General features: G+C 45.7%; 1 protein-coding gene and 1 pseudogene across 1 annotated transcript in view; both read right to left on the bottom strand.

The window, feature by feature from the left end:
* LOC147450155 (Ubiquitin-like superfamily protein) overlaps positions 1–10,255 on the bottom strand; it is a 90,560-nt gene that overhangs the window by 47,739 nt on the left and 32,566 nt on the right. The window lies entirely within an intron of this gene.
* On the bottom strand, positions 2,442–3,671 carry LOC147450156 (uncharacterized; annotated as a pseudogene).

Raw genomic sequence — 10,255 nt, 5'->3', positions numbered from 1 at the left:
AGTACAAAACTTTGCCGAGCTTGGGACAAAGTGAACTGTGAAAGACCAAGAAGCCCTAATTTTCCTTGATGGAGGAGCCAAGGCCAACTTCATTTCACCTGGATTGGCGGCGCAGCTCAAGATCACATCCGATCGGATGGAACCACTAGCAGAGGCAGTTCTAGCGGCACTCGACAGGGACATAGCCACATTACACCTGTCACTGGTAAACTTCGGTTGCATTGTCAGGGGTATTTGGGCCATGAGGACTTTTACATAATGCCTTTGGAAGGTTGTGATGTCCTCTTGGGAATTCCTTGGTACCACAAGAACAACGTCGTGGTCGACTATCGGGCGAGAAAAGCGACTTTGACCACATAGAAGTACAAAACCATTGTACTTGATGTAAAACTTAAGGGCGAGTCTGTCCATATTGTATCGGCTTCAGCCATTTCAAAGTTAATGAAATCCAATCTGTTTGCTTACTAGATCTTCTTGAGAGAGCTCCTTCAATATCCGCATTCAAGACAAGCAAATCTTGGTATTCAAGATCTAGATTTTCATGTATCCGATGTCTATCTTTGTTCAAAGACATCGCGATGGAGACGAAAGCACGCCCGATGCGCGATGGACTGAGGGCGAGAGTGTCTAATAAGTCCGGGGTCGGGACGCAAAGCTTCTTTGAGAAAAAAAAACTAAAGAGAGGTTCTCTTGGGTTCTTGGTTCTGCTTGGGTTCTTGATGGTTCTTCCCTTGAGTTCGTGAAGCCGAAGCACGCACAGAGCTTAGATACCAATGTCAGGTGCGACGGAAGTGTTTAATGATTTAAGCTCGGATCTAGTATGGCGCCACGATTTGGAAAATTAGTAAATTGTGAGCATCTTTTAAGATTCTTATTTTCTCTCATTCAATCTGGCGTCTTGACGTCAGTCTGCATGCATGCATGGTGGTTTTGTGTCCATAGATCGCCCGAACCAAATGCAATCATGTATGCTTGTTTCGCCATACTCTCTCTCTCTCTCTCTCTCTCTCTCTCTCTCTCTCTCTCTCTCTCTCTCTCTCTCTCTCTCTCGCGGCTGGCAGCATACTATCTGCACCATCTCCCTGTTCGTTGCCTTTGTGTAATAGTGTGTGTGTTAAGGAGGGTGTTGAACGCTTTCGAGAGCCCTCAATATTCCAGTCCGGAGAAGGATACAGGCAACCAAAGGAGGCAACACGCGCATGACCAAGAAGCGCAAGCAGAGAGAGAGAGAGAGAGAGAGAGAGAGAGAGAGAGAGAGAGAGATAGATAGATTTTATTATCGTCCTCGGAGGTCAAATATGACCTATGGGACCAAAGTTACATGTGATGTAGTATGTGTATGGCTGATGAGTGACTCTCGATGCTCCAAAATTGTAGTGATGAGAGTCGCAATGGAGAGCCCACACTTTGGCTGGGAGAGGAAAGTGTGTAGGTCTAAGTTATGGCTGAAAATGTGAGAGAAGCAAGTTCGGATGTGATCAAAAGCTGAGCACTCTAGTAGTGTGTGGTACTCAGACTCTCGAACTTGCAGTGAGCATAATGTGCACAATCGATTTGACTCTTCTCCATTGCCCCAACGCCCTATCTCGCATCGAAGGAAATGGGAGCTAAGCCGAATTGTTGCGATAGTGCGTATCGCGGACAAGGGAATAGGCTCAAGCATGTAAGTGTGAGTACGGTTTCCTCTCTCAGCGAAGAACATGGTTTTGCAGTTGGGGGCAATATAGGTGGTGTAATGTATGAAGCGTGACCCACCGGATTTCTCCCAAGCCGTAATACATTGGCGTTGTAGAAAAGCTTCATTCACTTGAGAGTCAATTGAAGCATCATGTAGCAAGTGTAATGCATCCCATCTCCCAAACCACTTCTTTATGTCTTGCATCCATCCCGTGCTCAAGATCTTGCTTCTATGCGTCTTTTGAACTTTTTTGCTTGCTTCCCATGCAATTGTAGGAAGTCGATGTGAGGGGTTTTGACGCATCTTTATCATGTACTCCACAAACCTTTCCATGCCCATAACCTCAATTGGAAGAGATCCCGACTCAAGAGGTAGGAGCATATATGGTGTTTGTGTCTTAACTTGGAGAAAGTTTGTAAGAAAACGCTTTTGGACATTCTCAAACTCTTTCCAAGTAGACTTTGAGATGCTCCTGCCCCACACTTCAACTCCATAAAGAAGAACCGGTGTCACCAATGCATCAAAAAGATACTTCTTGAGAACCCAACACTTGATGTTTCCCGCATTACACATGTTCTCAAATGCATAATATGCTCTCTTTCCCGCTTCCAAACGACGCATAGCACATTCATGCCACTTGTGATTGGATGGAACCTCAAGGCCAAGGTACTTAAAGCTCTCAACAACTTCAAGTGTCTCGTTGTTGTACACAATGCATTGCTTCTCCTTATGGTTGGTTTTCACAAGCATAACCTTTGTTTTGGATTCATTTACAATCAGCCCACTATGCAAGCAAAAGTTCTCAAGGACCAAGAAGCGCAGGCAGAGAGAGAGAGAGAGAGAGAGAGAGAGAGAGAAAGAAAGAAAGATTGATTTTTAACGTCTATAAAGAGGCCGAAATCGGCCTATGAGACAAATCAAAGTACATGAGGTGGGTGTCCTCTGTGTATCCATAAAGGATAAAAGGGTACAAAAGTAAAAGTAAACTATCCTGTGTAATGTCTTGGGGGAGGTGATACAAAGAGGGTGGGGGTGGAGCTCCAAAAACTAGGGGGAGAGATGCAATTCTATATGCTGGGGTAAATACAATCATGAGATGCTATCCTATCTCTAACTCCATCCAGTCCCATAATCAGGGTGTAATACATGATGCATGGGTGGGTAGGGTGCGGACAATCCGCGTAAGATGGCGGCTGGATCTGCAAAAGCCCGAGTACGTCGCTCCTCCAAGGATCTGTAGTAGTGCTCCTGGATCTTTTGGATCTCTCTCTGGTGTAGGAGGGGTGCCCTACGTCCATGTGTGCGTGGGCGTCTGCGAGCTCGGACCTCCTCAACCTGCTGTAGAGTCACTCCTCTCTAGGTGGTCGAAAGTGATGGTGCTGCTATGGTCCTCTGGAAAAAGTCCGTGAGCTGTGTCTGGCGCTCGTCTCTCATCCCTAGTGCTGACTGGAGGAGAGAGTCCCGATGCTGCTGTGCCTCTATGAGGAAGCGGCCGAGCTATCGCTGGTCTCTGGACTCAAAGATCTGATGTAGAGTGGGCTGATCTGCAAACAAGGTCAGATATCTGCCTCTAATCTCCTCATATGCTCTACATCTGCATACGTAATGCTCCTCGCTCTCAACCTCTGCTGTGCAAAGTCTGCATATCCTCTCTCCTCTGGGGACATGTGCCGCTCTCCCTGCCTCAATCTCTAGCTGGTGTGATGATACTCTGAGCTATCCGATGGCGACCCGTGCTCTATGTGGCATATAGACATCCATGTATCTCGGTCTCTGGATGAAACCATCTGCTACAATAGTGAGGAAGTGGTCTCTGTAGTACTGTCTCTTCATGGGAAGAGGCTCTCTGGGTGTGATCCATGTCTCCCTGATGTATAGCTGCCAGAGATCTTGTCTGAGAACTCGATTCCTCTCGATGTGTGAGAGGCGTATGTGAGGGGAGTCAGGATCATACTGAAAAGGGGGCAAATCCATGATGTCCAAGCCATGGGATGTAAACCACTCTATGACCTGTGAGTACCATGCCCTCGTGTCCCCCTCCTGATGCAACTGTATCGATGCCTCAATAGCTCTACGGGTGAGTCTGTCTGGTGGGAGCTCTCGCATGCGCTGTATGAAACAAACTGTCTGAAAGAGAGCCTCTACTAGCATCGGTGGGGTAGCTAGCTCTGCTCTGATGATATCATGTGGTACTAAGGGTTTGCTGTGGAGCAAACGGGAGATCATGATGATCTGTGGGCGCTCTATCTATGTCCATAGGGATGCGGATAGCCCTGGAGCCCATACAGCGGCTGCATACATCATGGCAGGTGTGACTAGAGTATCAAAAAGCCACCCCTTGGTGCAGGGCTCCTGGAAGAGAGAGAGAGAGATAGATAGATAGTTTTATTATCGTCCTGGGAGGTCAAATATGTCCTATGGGACCAAATGAACATGTCACGTGGTGTGAGTGGAGTTCATAAGTGACTCTCGATACTCAAAAATGGCTGAAATGAGCGTCGCAATAGAGAGTCCACATCGTGGTTGGGAGAGGAAGGTATGTAGGGAGAGAACATGGCTGAATATATGGGGAAAAGAGGACCTAATGTGGTCAAAAGCTGAGCACTCAAGTAGCGTGTGGTACTCACTCTCTCGCACTTGACGAGGGCATAAGGTGCAAAGTCGATGACACTCCTCGCCAGTGCCCCAACGTCCGGTCTCACAACGTAGAGAATGGGAGCTAAGACGAATGGAGGCAATGGTGCGGATCGCACTCAATGGGATGGGCTCAAGGATGTAGGAATGGGTTCGGTTACCTCGTTCCGAGAAGAAGAGAGATTTGTAGTTTGGGGCAACGTGTGTGGTGTAATGGCTGAAGCGAGAACCTCCGGATTTCTCCCAAGCCGTGATACATTGGCGTTGTAAGAAGGCCTCATTAACTTGGGAGTCGATCGACGCATCCTTGACCAAGTGACATGCATCCCATCTTCCAAACCATTTCTTAATATCAAGCATCCACCCCGAACTTAGTATTTTGCTCTTGCATGTCTTTTGAACCATTTGACTTGCTTCATATGCGATTCTAGGAAGTCGATGCAAAGGGCTACGTTGTGTCTTACGCATGTACTCCACAACCCTTTGCATGCCCAAGACCTCAATGGGAAGCAATCCGGACTCAAGAAGTAAGAGCATGTAGGGTGTTTGTGTCTTCACTTGGAGAAAGTTGGTGAGAAAACGCTTTTGGACATTCTCAAACTCTTTCCAAGTAGACTTCCCGATGCTTCCACCCCACACCTCCACTCCATAAAGAAGCACCGGTGTCACCAATGTGTCAAAGAGGTACTTTTTAAGAGCCCAACACTTGATCTCTCCTGCATTGCACATGTTCTCAAATGCATAATAGGCCCTCTTTCCGGCTTCCAAACGACGCATTGCACAATCCTTCCATTTATGATTGGATGGAACCTCAAGGCCAAGGTACTTGAAGTGATCTACCACTTTAAGTTTCTCATTGTTATATACAATGCATGGATTTTCATCATTGAGGGTCTTTACAAGCATAACCTTGGTTTTGGATCCATTCACGATCAGCCCGCTATGTAGGCAAAAGCGTTCCAAGACACTCATAAGCTTTTGTGCATCTTCTAAGGTATGTGCCAAGAGCACTACATCATCGGCATAAAGCAAAAGCATAATCACCGCATTTCCAATCTTAACCTCTTCTATGCCTTCTTGCTGCATAAAGTCAAGAACCATGCATTCCAATTCATCAATGAGTAGCCCAAAGAGGGTTGGGGAAAGTGGGCATCCTTGTTTGACACCAATAGTGCTTGCAAAAAATTCTGAAATTCCATCTCCCATACGTAATCGACATATTACTTTTTGGTAGATGCGAAAGACTGCATGCATAAATTCTCTCGACACTTGAAGGCTTTGCATACGTCTCCAAAGATTTCCTCGCGGTACCATGTCAAAAGCTTTCTTGAAATCCACAAAGCAACAATACAACTTTTTTCCTTTCAATCGAGACGCTTCCATAAGAACTCGAAGAGTGACAAGGTGATCAATAGTGCTATGATGCTTTCGAAAACCTGCTTGACCAAGTGCACGTTTGCCATTCTTTTCAGCCCATTCACTTATCTTCATCTCCATGATACATCCAAATAACTTTGCCATTAAAGAACCAACCATTATAGTGCGATAGTTGTTCACCAATATCGTGTTTTCTTGCTTGTCCATTTAATCATTTCAGCCTTGATACCTTGAAGGTCACCTGCCTTGCGAGTAGCAAGTTTCTCAAGCGCGCGGCATACATCTTCAATGGTAAAGAAGGGAGACATAAACGGAAGGGAGCTACAACACTCCATCTTATCAACATTGGGTTGCTCATAGAGATTCTTACAATGCATATACATATCCTCAAGAGTCAAGTCACCAAAGCTCTCAATGCGCTTGCCTTTTAGATTTTGCCAAAACTTGCCACATGCATGTGCTTTCTCTTGTGCTAAAAGAAGTTGTTTTTCGACTTCCCACCTTCTCCTCTTCTTTTGAACAAGTGCTTTGTATGTGTGTGAACATTCCAAGTAAACTTCCTTGTCTTTGATTGCATCCAATCTTAGCAAGTGTTTTCGGGCTTGACTACATTCCATGTCAAACCATTTCTTCTTGGTGCTACCCTTCTTAGACCTTTTGCAAGACATGTGTTTCACCGAAAAGCATTCCTTCGCACAAGAGAAAATTACTTCTTTGAAAACTTTCCACTTGCATTCTAATGTTGGGCTCTCTTGATGCTCTATCATGCTTAACATTTGGTCCACCATATCAGCATATATAAGTGCTCGTTTGAAGTCTAGACGTAGGTACAAATGATTCACATCATGATTGGAGGCTACATGCTCGGGCCGTTTACCACACTTGAGGTCAATACATAACATCCTATGATCCGATTCCGGATTCCATTCACCAAGTGTAAAGCTTTGTATGCATTCTAGAGTGGCTTCCGAGTACAACATATAGTCAATCACGCTAGCACCGTTGTGCTTTCTACATGTAAAGTCATTGGTGCCTTGCCATAGAGATACACCATTTGCAATGAGCATTCCGGTACTATTGCACATATGTAGAAGTGACTTTCCATAGTGATCCACTTCTTTTGCATCATTAGAACTTCAATTATACATGTATGAGTCATCCATTCTTCTTGAGACATGCGGCATGTCTACTTGTTGTGTGTCGTGTTGTAGCATATTTGTGCGAGCATTCATGTCTCCAAAAACAATGACTTCACCTTGATCCTTGTAATGAGCAATGTCTTCCTCTAGTTCAACAAAGGGCTGATCTCTATCCATATTCAAGCAAGCATAAAAGTTGGAGTCATAGTGAGGAATGTAGCAACCGGCCACAAACATGACTTGACCATTTGGTGGGCTGATTTTCAGCCATAAGTAGCGTTTATACTTATCTTCTTTGACAATGGAAACATCTTTCAAACCCTTTTTGGTCATACATGCTACGCCTCCTTGGCCTCTTTGTTGCTTTGCATTTTTGGCCCACATCAAAGAATGCACATCGTATTTGTAAAATCCAAGAATTCGTTGCGCATCATGCTCCCATGTTTCGACAAGAAGTATCACATCGGAGTCATTGGTAACCTCATCAATGCCAATTCCCGCATTCCATGGATACCCGTTACAATTCCAAAAGCTTATTCGCAAGCGTGAGTTGTGAGAGAGAGAGAGAGAGAGAGAGAGAGAGAGAGAGAGAGAGAGAGAGAGAGAGAGAGAGAGAGAGATGATGGACCCGTTATCGCAGAGGGGGAGGCACAAGGGCTGCAAGAGGGGGGTGAGAGAGTGCAATGCAGAGGTGAGGGAAAGCTGGTGAGGTACTGAGCAGACAAGGTCCTCTCTCTCTCTCTCTCTCTCTCTCTCTCTCTCTCTCTCTCTCTCTCTCTCTCTCTCTCTCTCTCTCTCTCTCTCTGCGCAAGCTGTTCCATAGCCATAATGCAGGAGATGTACGAGGAGATAGAGAAGGCGTGCAGGGTGGAAAGTAGGTGGAGAAGTTTAGCACAAAGGGAGCGTTAGTGCAAGGTAGGGGGAGAGAAAGGGGTACGGTGAGATAAGGGGAATCTTATGAGAATTGAATTTTTCTAAAAACAGGTGAGTAGGTGCTACGCATTTCGAAATAAGGTTACTTTACTTCACTCGAAAAGAGAAATTAAACTGAACACAATGAAGAAGAGAGATGCAGAGAGAAAAAAGAGGCGACACGGCATGTAGAGTCCCAACCACCCTCAAGGGCTTCCTTGCTCTGTTGCCAGCGCAAGTACTTGCTTTTTTATTACTTACACAAAATGCTTATACAATGATCCTAAATGTTGAGATTCTGACGGGAACTTGATGCAGGTGCTTGGTATTGATTGTATTGGATACTAATGCTTGATACTTGTTGTAGGTACTTGGTATTGCGAGGCTAAGGCTAAATGCTGAAAACGCTATTGGTGAAGGGATGAAACCTGCAACTTGATTGCAGTAAAGGGCTGAAATCTGCTAGGCTGAAAAACGTTGATGTTGATGCTTGAAAATGCTGATGGTACTGGCTGAAATCGCTGGCGTAGATGGGCTGGAAACCATTGCATAGGGAGGAGGGGTCATGTGCCTTGGGGCAATTTTTTTGAGACCCTCGACGAGGTTCCCACCTAGCTTCGACTTCAATGGAGAACCAACACCAACACCAACACACGGCTATGGAATGTGGATCGACCACTTTCCAGTTAGCAGCCTATGTCACAAAGTGATGACGTGGCGGACAGCAGAAACCCTAATTTCTGCCAGAAACCCTAAAATTCCTGCAAACCCTAATTTCTGCCAGAAACCCTAATTTCAAGAAATCACGGAAGCTGGAAAAAAAATTAAAAAAAATTTTGGAAAATGATGAGCGACGCAAATTTCGCTTTTTCTCTACTTAAATGAGAAAGAGAGAGAGAATGCTTTTGCTTTCATGTTTTGACTCTCTGTGAGAGAGAGAGAGAGAGCAATTGCTATTGATTTGAAGCTTTTGGGGCTCTGCTTTTGGGCATCCCTTGTAACCTTTATATTAGTGGTGAGGGCCTCACTTCTCAGAGCATCTGGACGCAGAGTCTGAGAGTGAAACCCTAACCGCTCTCTTGTTCTTTGATGATTGATTAATACAAAAAGAAATACCGAAAGGGGCGCCAGTCTTTGGGGCCAATATCTCTAGGCACGGAACTCCGTCGGGCCAGTGCAAATCTATTGTGATCTGTGAATTGTTTTGAAGTGGTTATTTGGTGCTGTCGCCGTTGATTCTTGACTTGGAGTGTCCAAGTCTGTTACAGTGGTATCAGAGCACGGCCGATTTCTCTTCTACGGGAAATCCGATCCCCGAATTTTTTTTCCGCGGCACCTATGGCTTTAGGCAATGATCAGTCGACTCCCTCTGCATCTGGAGATGCGGGCTGGGATCACAACGAAGATTCAGGCAGAGAGTATGGCCCGCCTTGGCCTACTTAGGCGGAGCGGCGAGAGATAGAGCGTCGCCAGTTGATCAGCGATGCAACAAAGATGATGCTCAATTTTGCCAAGGACCCGAAGATGGCAAAATATATGAACCAAACCTCTTTGGAAGAGGTACAGACGGAGTGGCAGAGAACCACAACCACTCCCGAAACCCGCTCTCAAGAAACCTTCTACCTCCAAGAAAATATACGGAGCAAGAACTGGAGAACGTGGTTGATGCACGGATTGCTCAGCTTTTCGACGTGCAAAAGAAAGACAAAAAGCACGGCAAAAAGCAGAAATTCAAGAGACTTTTTATTTCTTCTTGGTTGACTCAAGAGTTTGAGCGAGATATACGAGCTGCTTGGAACCATCTCCGGATGACCAAGAGCGATACAGTGAATTCTTATTGTGAAAGATTCTGGAGCTCTTTTCTACCCGCCTCTTCATTCAAGAAGATCTCGTTCAGAGAACAGATTGAGCAGTTTACCTTGGGTCTACCTACAGAAATCCGAAATCACTGCTTGGAACAGAAGTCAGCTCCTATTCAGGAGTTGATGAGTCATGCGAAGCAGGGCTTTGCCATTCACTCTGGCAGTTTGACCTACCCCACAGATAAGGCCATGACACAACGAGCCGAACAGACTTCTGGGAATGAAAGTAGAAAGAAAAAGAGCAAGCCAGAGAAAAAGGATGCACGACCCAAGCTTACTCCTGAGGAGAGAGCTCGCTTCATGAGAGAGGGAAAGTGCTTTGGATGCGGGGAACATGGACATATCTCCGCGAAGTGCCCTGATAAGGCACAGAAAGAACAGAATGATAAAGACGACGACAGGTCTGAGAGTTCGAGAGCAGCAGAGGAATGTGGCAGAAAAGGCGGATAGAAAAGTAGAACTAGTACCACATGGCGTGGGACTTGCACCGAATCAAATGAATGAAAGTACAAACTTTGCCGCTTTTTTTGGGGGCAAAGTGAAGGATCAGGAAGCTCTTTTGAAGGAGCCAAGGCCAACTTCTTTTCACTTGGAATTGGCGGCTCGATTTGGAACTACGCCCGACAGACTGACGCCACAGGCGGAGGTCGTTC

Source organism: Adiantum capillus-veneris, chromosome 9, assembly GCF_014529385.1.
Source record: "Adiantum capillus-veneris isolate H3 chromosome 9, ASM1452938v2, whole genome shotgun sequence".
In the NCBI taxonomy this organism is placed as follows: Eukaryota; Viridiplantae; Streptophyta; class Polypodiopsida; order Polypodiales; family Pteridaceae; genus Adiantum; species Adiantum capillus-veneris.
This window is presented reverse-complemented; position numbering and strand designations above follow the sequence as displayed.